This window comes from Meles meles, chromosome 13 (genome assembly GCF_922984935.1).
Source record: "Meles meles chromosome 13, mMelMel3.1 paternal haplotype, whole genome shotgun sequence".
Classification (NCBI taxonomy): domain Eukaryota; kingdom Metazoa; phylum Chordata; class Mammalia; order Carnivora; family Mustelidae; genus Meles; species Meles meles.
Window position 1 is genome coordinate 11,108,031 of NC_060078.1, and position 18,278 is coordinate 11,126,308.

Genomic DNA, 18,278 nt, shown 5'->3' on the forward strand with positions numbered 1-18,278 from the left:
CCTTGAACCAAGGTGCTTAGAGCTGTGCAGGTGGTATGAAGTCCCTACCAGAAAAGACAGATGGCAGCCACAGAATATTATGAATCCTGAAAGCCAGGGGTAGTTGATAGAGTGCCTCACACAGTGTCTGACACATAGACGGTACTCGATAAACATTTATGGATGGAAGAATGGAAGGAGAGAAGAAGAGAGGGAGGGAGAGAGAGGGAAAGGGAGGAAGGGACGCCATTAGCTGGGATGCTAAACGAAGGCTCCTTGGAAGGGTTGACACGTACTTGAATGAGATTTCGTGAAGAGAATAGACTCATCTCAGTAGGAAATTTTAAGCAAGCCCTCAGCTATGCATAATCTTCTTAACACATTGATTAAAAGTGGAGATGGCCAATGAGGACTTGTATTCTTGGTGGTGGGAACTTGACTGGGGAAAGCTTCCAGAAGACAAAGTAGCATTCAAGAGTGTTTTTAAAACAGATGATTTCGTAGGCGGCTGTTTCAAGGACTTCAGATTCAGATAGAAGCTGCAGGGGTAGAGAAGAGTGAGTGGCAAGTGTGGGACACACAGGAAGTTGCTAAAACCAAAAACGGATGCATAACGTTAAGTCAGTGATCCCAGTATTTATAAGGAAGATGATCATGTCTCAACACACATCTTCTACAGAAAGAGCCAAAATAATGTTTTTGACATTTCCATTTGGAACCAGAATCCTTCCTATTTAGTACATGAACACAAAGCGCCTTTCCCAGTTGATTCATGATGATAGCCCAACACATAGGCATAATATTGGTGTTTTCCCCAGAAATTAGGAGGTGAGGTTTATTGCTTCCAACGGTCGAAAATATTTAATAATCAAGAAAACTGTGTGTGCATACATAATAAAAATCAAGATAGAAATAGAACATCTTTCCAAAATTTATCTTATAATTCCAAAAGATTCTAAAGTGACAGCCTGGGTGTGAGGAAGCTGAACTAGGATGTGTCATTATCTTATTTATTTAAATCACTTTTGAATTATTCTAATTATTTAGCACTACCAGAGGCTCGCTTTAAGTAATCCGGACTGTCACTTGAAGTGCTTCTATTTACTCTGTCTCTGACCATGGCCAGACCTGGAAGGCAGCCGGGTAAGCCTAGGGATGAGAAAACACTGTCGGGTATGAAAGGTAAAATAATGTATCAGCTGACAAAGGGCTTGTTCAGTGCCGCATGGTCTTTAATCATGCCTCGCCACCGCTGCGGTCTCTCTGAAGTCTTATATGGTAGAACATGATCTGAACTTGGGATATTATCAGTGTGGTCCCTCGGGAAAATAGGCAGTTATGTGATACAGATGTTAATTAAAATTGCTCATCTTCTGGATATAAGGCTATAAATAAAAGGTAGACATTATGCGGTTCACACTGCGTCCGTCATAACTCTTCTTGGTTGCCAAAGAGCAAGATGACTTCAATTTAATTCACCGAATGGCGCACTGGCCATTTTATTAGATAGACGGGAAGCCCCAACAGTTAAAAATCCTTGACCGGTTTTCAAGAGCTCTCACAGACTGGCATTGTGCTTTCACAATATTGCACAAGCAGGTGGTGTTGTTCTTTAATCACACACATGAATGCGTTCCCTCTTCGTGTATATTGGATCATCCTTTTACTTCGCCATACTTCCCCCTCTAGAGCTGGCTCTGAGCTTTTATTGTCACTTGTCAAATCAAAGAGTAGCAGAAAGGAATAACAAGAGGAGCGTTAGTGTGTCGTTGCTCTAGTGTGTGTTCTGAAATCAGACTGCCGAAAATTCTACTTTAGTTTCTCCATCAACTGCCTCTGAAACCCGCAGTGAGCAGTGCCCGGCGGGCTCAGTCAGCGAAGCACCTGCCTTCAGCTCGGGTCATGATCCCCGGGTCCTGGGATGGAGCCCGCATCGCATGGGATCCCTGCTCAGCGGGGAGTCTTCTCCCTCTGCCCTCCAACCCGGCTCGTGTCCTCTCTCATTCTGCTGCCTGTCCCTCTCTCTCTCAAATAAGTAAATGAATAAATCTTTAAGAAAGAAAGAAAAGAAAGGAAACCCACAGGGAGTCACTTAACTTGCCTATGTCTGGGAAGTTTCATTTGTAAAAACAGAGATAGTAATCGTAGTCACTTTATCCGGTCTTTTTATGGACGTAAAATTTACATGACATATTAACCACTAACCATTTTAATTCAGTGACATTTTCGTATATTCACAGCATTGGTAACTTCCCTCTGTCTAGATGCAAGATCTTGCTTTCACCCCTGAAGCCAGTTCCATTCACATTAAGCAGTCACCCCCCATCGCCCCCGACCTCCAGCCCCCAGCCACAGCCTCTCTGCTCTCCATCTCCATGGACTTATTTATTCTAGACATGTCATATAAATGGAATTATATGATTTGTGACCTTTTGTTTCTTGTTTCTCTCACTGAGCGTAATGATTTTGGGGTTTATCCACATTGTATCAAGTGTATGTCATCACTTTTGATGGCTGAATACTAATCCATTACATGGAAATAGCCCATTGTGTGACCCATACATCAGCGGATGGGTATTTAGGTTGTTTCCGCCTTTTGACTGTCGTAAGTCATATTGCTGAGCGCATTTGAGCATAGGTTTTGGTGTGCACACACGTTTTCATTTCTCTTGGGTGTGTACCTGCGTGTGGAATTCCTGGGTCACATGGGAAGTCTGTGCTCAACCATTTGAAGAAGTGCCACACTGTTTCCAAAGTGGCTGCACCACTCCAAGTCCCCACCAAGGGTATGAAGGTTCTAATTTCCCTGTTATATCCCTGTCGATACTTATTTTCCTTTTTATTTTTTATTATGCTTCGCCCAGTGGCCATGAAGTGGCATCTCTTCGTGGTTTTGATTTCACTGCCCTAATAATAAATGAGGTCGAGTATCTTTTCATGTTCTTGTTGGCCTCATATCGTTTTTTAACAGAGATTGAGTAGTAGATAATATGTGTACAGTACGTGCCAGATGTCAGGCATTGTATTAAGTACTTAACATATATACACACGTGTACATATATCATCATTTAATCTCAAAATAGGTGAACTATTATTATATGTGAAGTATTTAAAAGTGTACTTCACAAAGGATAAACGGGAGTTAGGATGGAAAACCAGAGAGAGCGAGCATAGAAAAAAATACAGTGTCTTCCCTTTTCTTACTACATCATTAGTTAACATTTTCACTGAACCCCCAAAAGATATCAGAGTTGTTTCTCCTGCCCTCTCTGTCATTCCAGAACAGGCCAGAGGTGGGACAATCACTTCATTGCTTGTAGTTCATCAACAGCAAGGATTTTGTTCTTGAGGTAGACCAGAAGTGCTTTTAGGGTTTTGTTCGCACATAGACCCGAAAGGAGCCCTCTTCCATTCGTGCGTTCATGTGTTCCTTCATTCTTGCAACAGATATGCATCGTGCTTGTCACATGCCGGATGCTGTTCTAGGAGCTTTGTAATAGCAATTTACAAAAAAGGAAAAAAAATGGAGAGCGGGGAAGGATCTTCCTTTTGGAGATTACCATCTCAAGGCAGAAAACCAAGAGTGACAAATAAATAATAATTATGCCACATCACGTGGCAGTGAGCACTGTGGAGGGAAAGAAACTGGAGGAGGGTGGGAGGGACGGAGCGGCCGGGTGATGGGTATTGGGGAGGGTGTGTGTTGTGGTGAGCGCTGCGTACTGGGTACGACTGATGAATCAAGACCTGTGCCCCTGGGGCAAATAATACATTATATGTTAATCTAAGAAAAAAGGGGCAGAAGAGATGTGACCTAGGGATGCACAACGCAGGGTCAGCTGAAGAAGTGAGATGAAGTCCCGTCCCTCCACTCCTCCAGACGGATTCCCCTCCTGTCCCTCGCCGCCCCTTTGAGTGCCTGTCTGGAAGTGGGAGGAAGGGTAGGGTCAGGATGAAAAGAGCAGTCACTACTGAAATGCAGCCACCCTTTTAATCCACTGTGGGGAAAAAATCAGCCTCTAATTCTCATACCCATAATCCCGACAAAGAGCAAAAACACACCTATCTTACTCTTTCCGTAGTATTTGCGTATGACTTGGAGATTTACTTCTTTCATCTATTATGGCCCATGTGGAAAAGCTGGAAATAGGAGGTTTGCCTTTGGCAGGGCCATTGCAACAAACACAGCCTAATTGTTTGGAAACATCCAGTGAAGTTCTGGGCAACCAGGAAGGAGCCAAGGATGTACGTACCATCAGAGGTTAACATGAAGGTCTTTACCAACAGACAGGGCTGGGTTCCTAAAGCTCAGGAAAGATTCTGGCCTTGAACAGTGGTCTGCCCATGATGGTGTGTATTAGACTCACACCAGTCTAAAGCCACTCTTTCTCTTCTGTACTTGGATCCTTTTGTAAGAATTAAAGAGGCAGGGGGAGAGTAGGAAGAAATTAGACCCAGACAGACTTGATTTTGATTCTTATTGTTAGCATCAAGCAATCTGACCTTGGGCAAGTCCATTGCTTTACTATAAAATGGCTACAGTAACAACTGTTTTGCAGGATTATTGTTAAAATGACATGTAAAGGTTAAAAAAAAAAAAGGCCCAGGACAACATCTGAAACAGATTAGGCACTCCTACAATGCAACGGTAGGAACTGCAGTGTTTACGGTTACTGTTGGTGGTGGCACCTGGCCAAAATCACCCTGACCCCTGAGCATGAGAAGAAGCTTCAGGAGGTGCCTGGGTGGCTCAGTTGGTTAGGCAACTGCCTTTGGCTCAGGTCGTGATCCCCAGGTCCTGGGATCGAGTCCTGCATGAGGCTCCCTGCCCAGCAGGGACCCTGCTTTCTCCCTCCTCCCTCTCCCTGCTTGTGTGCGCGCGCTCTCTCTCTCTCTCTCTCTCTGTCAAATAAGTAAATAAAATCGTAAATAAATAAATAAAAACAAAAGAAGCTTCAGGGAGCACCTGGGTGGCTCAGCTGCTTAAGCACTGACTCTTGATCTCAGCTCAGGTCTTCATCCCAGGATTCTGAATTCAGGCTCCATGCTGGGCTCCATGCTGGGCATGAAGCCTACTTTAAAAAGAAGGAGAAGAAGAAAGGGAAGAAGAATGAAAAGAAGGAGAAGAAAAGAAAGAGTTTCAGGGACACTAACACCCAACCTCAAACTCTACTAAGGCTAAAATATGCCGACCAAAGAATCGGACACTCAGCAGCTGGAAGGGAAGTCCACCTTGTATACCGTTTGCAGCCACAAGGAGAAGAAAGCTGCCTAGGGACCTGGTAGGTGGCGGGAGTTCTCAGGGAGTCAGATCTGAGCTTGACACTCGGGCACAAGATCTCCACTCAAGTATCAGCTGTGTCCTAGACCCATGAACCCGAGCAACTCACCAGTCACCTCGCATCAAGAGAGCCTGTTATTATCTCAGCTGTGAAACGGGACCCTTCTAATGTCTATAAAGGACAAAGCACTATAGAGAAACATTATAATTAACATGTGTGAACACCTCCGTTTCTGCATTTAACAGCAAGCACAGAGTCAAAAGTATCCAAGCCTTTTAAACTATAAGTTATTACAAATATGTTTGTCCATTAATTCTTTCTAAATACGTAGATAGCAAGTGATAGGAATTGAGAAATTAGTCCAGGCAGCTCAAACTTGTGGCATCAAACACTCCAGTCATACAGTTTATCCAAGAAATCTGAAGCATTTCAAATACCCTTTAAATTAATCCCAAGCAGTTACAGTCATATCTACGGTTTTGTTTTTATAATGTCCTTTGAACGCTGTGATTATTGTCCCTGCCCACGGGCTGAGAAAATGGAGGACTGAAGCAATGCAGTCCCCAGGGTCCCAAAAGGCATGTAATGGGAGAAAATTGGCTATGATTTAGGAGGTTGTTTTTCTTCTTGTCACTAATGTCTGTTATTAATAGTATTAGGTGTATACTGTACCGAGTGTGTTCCCTCAGTTGGGCACTGGGCCGAGCCCTGGGGACGCACCATGCAGGAATGAGGCCGCAGAGCTTCTAAAAGGGAAAGGAGTGTGTGGTCCGGGAACCACACAAAGTCACAACTGGAGAAACGTCCTTGCACTTGGGAATCATAGCGTCTGCTGGGGAAGCTGAGGCCGATCGGGAAGGACTTCCCGGGGAAGTGACGGTAGAGTTGACGTCTGAGTGATGGCTGTGGATGGCCCAGCAAGATGGACCCAGACAGAAGAAAGAGCCAGAGCTAACTGTGGCTGCCACGGCCACAGAGACTGCAGAGAAGGGCCTGAGACGAGGCTAGGGATGCAGACGGGGCCACGCAGGGCCTCACAACCGTCCCCATGACCAAGGAGCACAAGGTGGGGCAGCAGATGCTGAATCACTTGTTCACAATCCCACGGACTCCTCATCCCCTTCTCAGAGGCCGCCTTCTCCGCGAAAGCACATCTCTGATGACTTTGGAAAAGTCCCTGGGAAACTCAGGGCTAGGCCACTGAACCCTGTATCTCACTGTGTTTTCTTGTTCCAGGGCTTCTTAGTTTGAGTGATTTAGTAATTGATGAACTGATCAAATCAGAAGAAAAAAATGTTTTAATAGAAAGACAAGAATGGCTTTTGGAGACAGGAGCAATTTTGCCAAGGGGAAACAAAATTCTCTAAAACAAGCCTCTCTTTGAGACTGTCTGTGGGCCCATGCTAGAGGTCTTGGAAAGATCCAGAATAGCTCGCAGTCCATGAGCCTCGTCCCTGGTTTCCGGGAGGGGACGGCGCGCTTCTCTCCAGACCCAGCCTCTCCGTTCACGCAAGATGGCTTGTCTACAGGAAGCCCGCAAAGTCAGAGACCGCGGAGCCCTCTAGAATCCATGGAATTCTCTCACAATTTTGTGCCTATTACAATCCGATGTAAACACAAGAGGAAGTTTGCTACGTTTCTCCATAATTATTCAGACTTCGAGAAAACACAAGTTTTAGATTAGTGGATTTCCCTCTACCGTGAGCAATCCAGGTATTAAAAAAGAAGTCGTGTCGAAAAATTGAAATGTCTCTGCAGCATCATGGCTCGTCCCTTTGACTTCATTTACGGATTACATCGAAGAGAAACACTCGCGAGGACAGGTGCGTTCGTGCTGTGGTGACTAGACCCGGGAAGTCGTGGAATGCCAATGCCAACAACATTATTATTTTTACTTTGTTGTCTTCATTGAGTCCCAAGAGGATGGTAGAACGTGAAAAAAAATGAGACTGACATTTTAAAAATAGCACTTAGAGATCTTCAGGTGGGATATGTTGAAACATGTAGGCAAATCATTAAATTTCATGTTTTGGGAGTTATTAACTTGCTTTCTGTAAGTGGCCTATTACTTAGTAACAGGCTGTGAAAGTAAACATGACTAAGACTGTCACGCCGCTTCCCGGCGCAGGAAGCAAAAGACTGAGCTCGGAGGCTGAGTCACCCAAGCGTGGTTCACGTTCACGAGCCCTCCTTCCACGTGCCTGTACGGGTCAAAGCACCTGTGCCCCTGAACTTCAGGGGCACTTTAAAGAGACAATCACAGCAGTTTTCCAATTTAGTTTCAACTTTATAATTCTAAATGAAAAGCATGCGAAGGCAAGATTGACAGGAAAATGCCTCTAACCCTTGGATCATTAAAGTGGATACGAGGTGACAGAATCCATTTGTTTTCATAAATATCTTTGAGCCTTGGGATATCAGGAGGCGTTTTTGCCTTGAGGAACCTTCCAGGCCGGTTAGGAGTCTTGGCGCAAGTGGTGGGAGGCTGAGGGAGGTGGGGCCAGAGCTCACACCCAGGCCTGCTCCACTCCGAACCCTGTACCCTTTATGGCTAAGCCATAAAGGCTTCTCTTGTTGCTTGGGTTCTTAATATTATTACAAGGAAGAGACACTTGGCACACAAGCTCAGCCCGGGTTGTTCTCAGGGCCAGCCTCTGAGAGCATGGGGGTACCTACTGGCTTTATTCGGGCTGTGGTGCCGTGCCTGCAGTGACACGGTCATCATTTTCCAAGGCCCTGAGCTGCCCAGGCTGCTTTTTCTTCCTTCTGTGCAGGCAGCCCAGGTGCAGAACCCCACGAGCGGAATGCATCAGTTTCTAAGTCACTGTGCATCGGGGTGACCTCACCGGCCAGAAGCTTGCTCCAGAGCACCTGACTCCAGCTGCTGGGTGTCACCCCGCGGGAGCCTAACAGCCGGGGCGGCAGATGGAACCACTAGGGGCTAGTGCCTTAAAATGGGACCATGAAGGAATCTGATAAGTAAATAAAAATCTTACTCTGATAAGTAAATAAAATCTTTAAAAGAGAGAGAGAGACCAAGAAGAGCGCTGGATGTAGGCAGTGTCCAAGGGGCACTGTATCAGACTTTTCAGGAACGGATGACCCAGTGCTCTTCAACTTGTTCAGGACACAGTGTGGAGTTGGCAGGGAGGGCGGAGAAACCTAACAAAAAAAGCACATGATGATATAAAACTCACCAAGGGACAAAAACCACCAATAATGTTCTGTTTGAAAAGGGATGGACCAACCCTTAATAGGACAGTAGCAGCCAAGACACAGAGCCGTTCAGCTTAGGATGAAATGCCACGACCAAGCCTTGCTTATTCCAGGAATGGAAGGATGGTTTGCCGCAATGAAAACGATTGATACAATTCAACGCACTAAGGAGAAAAATGATAAGATCTGCTGCATAGATGCTACATCTTGAGTCCCAAACGAGCACCGAGCCTAAAGGGAAAAGACCAGACACATTTCAGTTCGATCAGGAGTAAGACAAGGATGGTCTGCCCCCACAATCACTAAAATTGTCCTGAAATTGCTGCCATCGAACAATAAACTAGAAATAGGGATATTTTATTAACTGGTTCCCAACTGAGCAGTTCTCAAAGAACACTCACATGCAGATTAAACTCCTCAAGATCTCCTCTGTCAACCTCTCAGATTGGAGAAGACTAGCAAGAGTGAGCCGACTCTGGCCCCCTCACACGTTGCTGATGGGAGTGTGAGATGTCACGTCTTCTCCGACGGTGGCTGTGGCAGCCTCAGCCACAATCACAAGTGCACGTATCTCTCCACGGTCAAGTGCACTGCCGGGAATACTTACCCACACCAGTTACACATGTTACATAAGGGAAGGACATAGACAGCAACGTTGTGTCTAAGAGTAAAAACACAGAAAGAGCCAAACTGGCCGCCAGTGGACTAAGCTATCATGCATCCATCCATCCATCCACTGTGATCCATCCACAAAGTCTAACGCAGCCATACAGGAAGGAGGACTCCCGTGGGAAGGGACGTGGACACGTTCTCCTCGGTGGTATAGCAAGTGAGAAAGAGCAAGACAGAGAACAATATCTCTAGTAAACTCCTGTCTGTGTACAGCATGCTCCCATTTCTATGAAAAGAAAATAATATATACACTTATTTATGCATAAAACATCCTCTAAAAGGAATCATGGGACACAGAAGGCATTGCAAGTGTGGGGCAAAACACTCAGTGTCTGAGGGATGAGAATGTCAGAGAAACATTTTCATATGGAGGTTTTGGATTTTGAACCATCTGAATATATTACCTTCTCAAAAAAATCAGTGAACAAAAAACGCACATGAAGGAAGAAAGGAGAAAGCAGGGGAAGAGCAGGGGGGTAGGGCGGGAATTGCCCTCATAGACTGATGGCGTCCCAGCAGCTAGAAGGATGCACCCTGTGGAGGAGGGGTGAAGGGAGAGAGGAGCAGTGTGGACGTGGCTTCTGCTGGGACTGCTGGAGCAGGGACTGGGCTGGAAAGTGCAGGAGAGGAGGGTGTTCAGAGGGTCACGGGAATTCAGGTTTCACCGGGATGAGCAGAGCAAGAATCAAAGGCAGAAAGCCTGGGGACAGCATTGCACAGAGCACTGGGCTCCAGGCTTGACGGGGTGCCTTTTATTTGGCAGACAATGGAGAACCATCAGAGGCTTTTCATTAGAGGAGAGACGTGATCCAAGCTGTGCTATTAAAGGCTTCACCTGATGCCAGCTGGGAGAATGACTTTAAAGGAACCACGTGCCAGACACTATTCTAGCGTGTTCCATGAAGGGCTTCATTTAATCCTGGTCACAGCCTTACAAGGGTGTTCTACTATTGTTCCCATTTTGCAGATGGGAAAAATTGAGGCTAGGGTTCATTGAAACCTTCCCCAGAGTCTAGGCCAGGCAGGGTGGAGCTGGATTCACCAAGCACTGTGGCTGTGTAGTCTTCGATTTTAAAGAATACTAAACTCTGTTTAAATGCCTCTGTAAACTAGGATTGTGGTGGCGGACGTAAACGGGAAGGCAAAAATTCAGAAGAAATCCAATAGCACACTTAGCCGGGAAATGTTAGGCTGATACCTTCACAGTTGCCATTGAATAGGATAATGAATGAGAAAGAAGTTTAAGGACAAAGAAGACATAATGCAGTATATGTCTTCATCCATTCAACAAACACTACTAATTACTACGTGCAAAGAAATTCACCGGACTGGATACAGGATTAATAGTAAACACAAGCCCTATTTGAAAACATATATTAAAAACTGTAAATACCAGGGGTGCCTGGGTAGCTCTGTCCGTTAAGCGTCTGACTCCTGATCTCAGCTCAGGTCTTGATCTCAGGGTCGTGAGTTCAAGCTCCGTGTTGGGCTCCATGTTGTGCATGGATGCTACAAAAAAAAAAAAAAAAAAAAAAAAAAAGTAAATATCCTTTATTATTAATCACTTGGGATTAATAAACCTTGACTTGGGATTTTGTATAGACCTGCTCCTGGAACTCAGCAATCATGCAATAAAATAGATATCACTATTCCCATTTTATCTAGGAAGAATGGATACGTAGGAAACTGCTTTGCCACAGGCCACACAGCTAGTGTGTGGTAGACCTTCAGGCTTGCATCCTTGGACTCTGGAGCCCTGGGCTGCCTCCCCGGGCTCCCCCTCCCTGCCAACCTCCGAGCAGCAGTGTCTGCACAGAGAGCTTTTCTAGCCCAAAGCCTCCATCAGGCACCCCCAGTGTGGAGGGACATTGCTCTATTCCAGTCCAAAGAGAGTTCTAAGATGAATAAATACAATGCCGTTTCCGGGACACCAGCCCGGGAGAGGATGGTTTTTAAATGCAGACTGTGCTGAGAACCAGTGAGTCTCCGACTGTGTTCTGCATTTTTGAAAACGGTATCAGATGGTAGGGAACAGAAATATGCCCCCTTGGAAGAGGGTACTTTCCAAGACACACTGACAGTCACGTGCCACCTGTGACTTCCGTGGCAGGATCCCTAAGAGCCCACCAGAGAGGTACGGTGAGCTCTTGTAGCCCTGTCCCTAGCCCTGCCCATGGGCCCGGAGACCACACGGCCCCCCTCTATAGGAGCTTTGACTGTGCATAGAAGGGGTGAAGCCCCGTGCCGGGGGGAGGGGCGGGGTCACACTTCTCCTGGTTGTGAGCATCCAGAGGGGCCTGCAGCCTCGCGTCTTGCATTTAGCGGGATCCGTGTGAGCCCAGGAGGAAAATGAGGCGGGGCAGAGGCCCACCAGCTGCATGCCCACCGCAGCTCTTCTCCAAATGCTGCCCTCCTAAGCCTCTCCCTCCTTCCACGCACTGTAAAGAGAGCCCGCAAGCCAGACCTCCGGTGGGGTTTACTGGGAGGTAGGACCCCACCGTGGGGACCTCCTGGTGCAAGTTCCTACAAGCCGCATCCCAGGACCGGAAAGGATTCTGCTGCTTCAGGGGACAAATTTCCAGTGGGTGTGCGACTACATAAATGCTGCGGGTGCAGCCTCTAGCGGAGCAGCTGCACTGCCAGGCAGGGGCCACTAGAGGCGCTGTTCACCCTACATTTTCTCTCTGTCCGTTGGTCACTTCTCCTGAGATTAAGTGGCAGATGAAGTAGATATCTCAAAAGGAACACCTCCAGTAAAGCCCACTTGACTATGAATGTCCAAGAGCTGTTTATATCCTCACTCATGGCTTCAAACCCTCAATCCATGACCCCTGCTCTAGAAAGTTCTCCTGTCCTTCGCAAGCCATGCTGGCACTCTGCATTCTCCTCTACCTCCCACCTCCTTGCCCAGCTGAATGAGAGAAGAACCAGCATTTCTTTTCCGCACAGACTCATCCAGGAATCAGGTAGGGGCCCCGGAGCCTGGGGTCCGCTTTCAGCCCCGCAGAAAGAGAGGAGGAATTCGTGATGTTCGATGCTGAGAGCGAGTGAGCCTGGCTCCATAGAGGACCGCTGTTGTCACTGTGACTTTGTGAGTGGAAGCCTCAGCTTCAGCTGAGCGAATGTAGATAAACAGCCTGCCTCACTTGAAGTATACCTGCAAAATTGTGTTTTAAGCCTTAGGTCCAGTTCCTGAGAAGCAGAGCCTGAGGCAAGGGTTCATGTGTCCGCAGGGGCTGGGGATGGGGCAGCATGCCCTCAGGAGCTGAGCAAGGATGGGTCTGGGCTGGAGCCTGCTTCAGCCTGATCCCTGGATGGCTCTGGAATCCACCTGTCTGCAGAGTTGTCCCCACCGTGGGGCCAGGCCCCAGCACAGCCAGGTGGAAGGGAGCCCCGCTAGTGTCAGCTGCTGGTCAGTGGGGGCCATGTACAAGTGGAATCTACCCGAGACCCCAGAAGCAGGTACTAAAAGCAGCCACAAAACGTCACACCTACAGACTGTCAGCCAGGTGTGATGATACAAACAGGGCTTAGACTCGGAGGGAGATGGCGGTGAGTCTGTCCAACACCAATGACCAGAGGCCAGCCGGGAAGTACCGAACCACTCTCTCCCACTTCCAGCTCTGACCTCTCTGTCTGGAAAGAGCCTCATAAGCCGGGGCGGGGGAATCAGGCAGTTAGGTGGGGTACTGGATCCACTTGACCTCCAGGCCTTCCCTTCCTTCCTTCATGGAGGTGAGCCTCTGTGTGGCCTCGCCCCAGAGCCCCGGTCCCTGCTGTCTGGAACAAGCACTTCCCAGGCTGGCCTCGCCCCAGGAGCTGGGTGCGTGCCCGGTACAGGTTTTATTGCTTCTTATTAGGTATGGTCTCTTCGTGTGCCCAGATTGTGAATTCTTGTAAGCAGGGACTATGTCGAAATGTCTCTGTGCCTCATTCTTCAAGAGTGTTTGGCAAATACTCATCAATGGGTTGGTCACTGTTTGTCTCGTCAGGGGCCAGAGGCTCCAGACAAGTGCGAAGGGACAGTCCATGGAGGGAAGGAACACTTGGGGGGCACTTGCAACTCACTGATTTCTGGTTTTGAGAACAATCTCTTCTGTTTAGAACAGGTCATTTTGCCATTATTGCTTTTTTTTTTTTTTAAGATTTCTTTTTCAGTAATCTTTACACCCAAGGTGGGGCTTGAACTCACCCTGAGTTCAAGAGTTGCATGCTCTACCCACTGAGCTAGACAGGCACCCCATGTGAATTTTAAGTTGAGGGGGCCGTGCCGGTGTTCTTGTTCTTGAGTTGTTCCTTGGTACTAGAAGCTGGATAGGACCGAGGCCCTCCCTTGAGTTGCTCTGGGAAGATTCTAAATGTGTAAATGGTACAGTCTTTGCACACAAGGAGTTTATTATCTGAAGAGGGACAGAACAGGTGTTTGTATGCAGTGCTGAAGAAGGAAATAGGGCCAGAAGTCACATCTCTGTGGAGTCACGTGTTTATACTCCGGACACAGAGAGGCCGGGGGCAAAACGCTGAGTGGCCATCCATCTCCCAGGTTCGCACAGTTGTCCAAATAAGCAGAATTGTCCCTTCCGGGCAGGCAGGACAGATGAAACCTTGTCTTTTAGCTTCCTGTGCAGGCCTTCAATTAAGTCATATGATAAGGATTAATATTGTTTGTTGAGTGTCAGCAATGAACCAGACATACGACACCATCCGTTCCAGCAGCGCTAGACAGACGAGCAATTCAAACATAAAATGGACCCGCTGACGGGCTGGCCGAGGCTGGGAGGTGAGCACTTTCAGGGTATATGGGCTGGTTCGCTGTTTGTTTGTTCTTCGGTGATTTTTCCCCAAAATTCCACCTGCTGCTCTGGGAAGGAGCACTGTCCCTCCTGTGTATTCTGCGCTCTGTGTTCACTCCATGGTGACCCTTCTAGAATAGCTGTGGACCTCGTTAGCCGCTTTCCTTCATACGGAAATCTGGTCAAAGCAGAACTGCTCTGAGGAGATCCTGCTTTCCATGCATTCTCACTGGTGCGTTAAGTGCGTGCCTGATCGTGGGTGCTGGGCGTGCTTATCCTCTCATTGACTCAAATGACGATCATTAGTTTTCGCCTGAGGCATTCCTGAATGTTAGCTTCACTTGGAGAGTGCAAGGCAGAAACATAACAGCCAGCCACAGAGGTGATTTTGTGTCTCCCTTCTCCCTGCATTATCCAGACCCCCGGTCGCGTGCTCCGGTTCTGATCTAAAGTGCGCTTTCCGACCGTCCCTGCAGGGTCCCCCCTCTTCAAGATGTGCTCCCAGTGGGTTTTGCAAATTTAGGTTTGTGGAATCAGTCCACACACGTACTAGTGAGAGAAGACAATCAAGAGAAGTGGATGGGGCCCTTGGGTGGTTCAGTAGGTTAAGTCTGCCTTCGGCTCAGGTTATGATTCCAGAGTCCTGGGATCAAGTCCCGCATCGGGCTCCCTGCTCAGCAGCGAGCCTGCCTCTCCCTCGCCCTCTGCTGCTCTTCTGCTTCTGTTCGCTCTCACTCCCAAATAAATAAATAAATAAATAAAAGCTTTTCAAAAGAAAGTAGAACGTTTGTACTCTAATAGCATGGACGGGCACACATAATATTACAAACAAAGAGGGCATCTCTGTTTGAAAGAGGAAAGGCCGGCTGGGATGGAGCTGAGAGGAGTTCATGGCTTGTGACACTCTTCTCCGTGTTTTAGTCACAGCGTGGATGGAAGCAAGTACCGCGGTAAACCGAACCAGAGTGTGCGTGGTTACAGTTTGTTCTGCCTCCCCTCCTGCTTTGTTTCAGTTTGCTCATCAGGAGTAAGTCCCTGTTGTCACATTTCGTGCGGAGACTTGTAGTCTGTGAGCTCCCAGGCCTGAAAGGGATTCTGGAGCTCTTATGCTCACTACGTGAGAGTTTATATGGAGCGCCTTCCCCTAGTTTCTCCTTTTCTCATCAGTAAACAGCAGCGTTCCCAGATATTGCCAACTATGAGGGCAGCACTGAGAATTTTAGCCTCATCCAAGAACGAAAAAAGTCGTCGGGCCGTAAATATACCTGTGTTTGTGTGCAGCCTCTCCACTTCTTGTTGATTAATCTGAACAGTCGTGCAGCTTGGATTCTGAAAACAGAAACAAAAATCAATTAGACCATGGTTGTCCCAATAAACTTGGGAAGGTAGCCAGCACAGCTCCCCCTCCCACAGCCCCCGGTAGCTTTGGAACCGCTGGTGTTCAATCCTGGGGAAGCCTGTGTCCCAGGACCTGTGTAACCTGGAGCTACAGGTCGGAACACCAGGTCAGCGGGAGTCTCGGGTGTTTACAAACGTGGCAGCAAGTGTGGTCAGAATACAGACTCTGGGAGTCCGAAGATCTGAGCCCTGGCCGCGTGGCCACCTTCCAGTTACAGATGGGAGCGGGAAGATCTCGGTTTTCCTGTCTGTAGGATGAGGTGACGGTTGGCATGTTGGTCGAGGTTGTCCAGCTGGTGACCACTCTCCAGCTCACAGCCCACGACACATCGCACCACCAACAAGAGCCAACAGACATGGGGACCCGGCTAGGCCAGGGAGGGGTGTCGGTGTTATGAGCCTCCAGACGCACCCCTACATATGAGAGGGGCCCAAACCCAAGATCAGCTCCACGGACGAGCTTCTGGGGTACATGCCCAGCTGGGAATGACAGCCCATGACACGCGTCCTTTCCCAAGGCTGCTCTCCCTAAGCCTGAGTCCACAGCCACCCTTTTATACAGGAAAAAAAACACATACACACACATATACCATAAAACATGGTAAACACCATACTTGTGAAAATGTCCAAATATCAGCAGGAAGTATAAAAATCAGAATATAACATACTGACAGTCTGCCGTCGGGGTGGACTGTGGAGTATTTTTAGCATCGTGGGTATGTTTTTTGCAAGTCCTATACATGCTGTGATAGATGTCAGGAGCAGACCTCAAAACTCAGCAGGCTCTGAATCCCTTGGAGCCTGCAGCCACCTGCACAAAACTGTGTTTCAGGCAGAATTCCTCTTGTTCGGCTCGAAAGTTTGTCCATATTTTTCTTCCAAAACTACATGTAGAGTCTAGAGCCAGAAGATTGTTGTTTCCGGAACATACCTTTGAAATGACGCCAGGACAGGACTTGCTAGGGAAGCACAGCCCGTCGTGAGGTCCACAGGTAGTTTTAAAGTCACGGGCGGGTCAGCAAAGTACATCGGGATGGACGCCTGTGAACACATCCAGGGTCTTCCAGGCCCGAACAGTACGAAGTGGGAAGACCTTCCTGGTGACATGATAATGGAAGGGAAATTTTCCAAACACCCCCTTGAGCCTACCTCTCCCTGTAGAATCACCTTTAGCAGAAGTCCATTCTTTTTATTTTTTAATAAAGATTTTTACTTATTTATTTGAGAGGGAGAGAGCATGAGAGTGGGATGAAGGGCAGAGGGAGAAGCAGAGAGCCCGATGCAGGACTCGATCCCAGGACCCTGAGATCATGACCTGAGCCGAAGGCAAACACTTATGACGTGTCTGTTCAGTGTCCCTCGTTAGATCTAAAGGCAGGGTCAGTATATTATATATCTTTGTACGTGTCTGCCGGGGAAAATGTTTCTAGTCCAGTCATGAGACAAATACATCTGAATGCCAACTATGCACAAAGCGTGGGTCACAATCTGGGTAAACAGCAGTCAGGAAACAGACACGATTTCCGCCCCTGGGGACCCGTCGTAACACTGGAGATGGACGCGGGCTGCAGAGCAGGCTCAGCGTGTCCCTAGGGCCGGCATGCACACGCTCTCTCTGCACGGGGCCGGAGAGCACAGAGTGTGGGTTTTGCCGTCACACACTCTTGATTACACTATTCAACTCTGTTGTAGCGTGAAGGCAACCACAGACGAGACATCAACAAACGGGCCTTGCTGTGCTCCAGTAAACTCTATTTATAGACACCGAGGATGGAATTCCATATCCTTTCCTTGCATCACAAAAAGTTCCTCGTTTGATATTAGTCTGAGCTTCTTTAAAAACAAAAAAAAAAAAGGGAAAACCAGTCTTCGCTCAGCAGTTTGACAAAATCAGGTGACTTGACCGACTTGACCCACAGTCAACCCCAGGTCTGTGGGACAGTATGACAGTTGGGAACCTGACTGCATTGTGGTTTTTTTGTTGACAATAATGGTGTAAGAGGCTGTGTCTTAGGATGGTGTTGGGTAGCCATTGGTTCTGCCACACGTCATCGGTCTTGGTGTTGGAGTTAGCATGTTGGGGGAAATGACTAGCAATTCGTCAAAATTAACTGTAAGTCAGTATCTTTCTATTTGATGCTTCTTATGATTTCTCCTATTGTTTCTTCCAAGACAATAGCAAATGAATTAAAGGAAAGAAACTTACATCCCCGAATCAGAGCACTTCCTGCCACCCTGCCTTCTCTCCAAACTCCCGCTGGGAGGTGGTTTCATACGATGTTTATGCAGGTGTTGGCAGGGGACATGTGTCTTAATCCTTAAATTGTGGCAATAGAGAGCTTCAAAAAACTGACCGGCATCCTTCCCATGGGTAATATGTTGAATAACTCCACTTTTGTTTATGATCCAAACCGGAGAGGCAAAAACGTCACTGGTACGGCGTCAGCTGTCCCATACGTGTTCGTGGTGTCAGCCCATTCCGTAGGAAGCCATTGAATAACCACTTTCTTGTAAGGGGTTTTCTTCTATAACTTAAGCATCGGTCATATACAGCGATACTGAGCCCCACCCTTAACTTTGGTCTGATTTCTGAAGGTTAAAATCATTTGCATTTACTGTTGATACAACACTACTTATGGCTGCAGAAGGGAGCTGGAGAAGTGACAGTGAGGTCACAGGGGGTCCAGACCCGGGAAAGGGCTGACGGGGACCTGGAGAGCCTCTAGGACCCCAAGCAGGACAGTGTCTTCTGAGCCGAGTCTCCTCTGCAGATGAGCTCTCTCTCCATCTCCCTGGGCACTAATGGTGAGCAGACGACGACATGCCCGTAGCCAGGATGCACACCCCACTCTTCATGACACTGGGCCCCACGGACGGCCGCCTGCCGCTCAGTCCCAAATACACAGAATGCCACGATGTGACCTCTGGAGGGTCATCC

At 47.7% G+C, this 18,278-nt stretch overlaps 1 protein-coding gene across 10 annotated transcripts in view; it reads left to right on the forward strand.

Moving 5' to 3' along the window:
• Window positions 1–18,278, forward strand: part of CHRM3 (cholinergic receptor muscarinic 3) — a 511,025-nt gene that overhangs the window by 457,487 nt on the left and 35,260 nt on the right. The window contains exon 1 of one of the 10 annotated variants that reach the window (XR_006821242.1): window positions 13,877–13,929. The exons of 8 other annotated variants lie outside the window; for them this stretch is intronic. The gene's annotated coding sequence lies outside the window, so the exon portion shown is untranslated. Of the gene's footprint in view, window positions 1–13,876; window positions 13,930–18,278 lie in introns of those variants that run through there. One more of the 10 variants, XR_006821239.1, reaches the window with a different exon arrangement.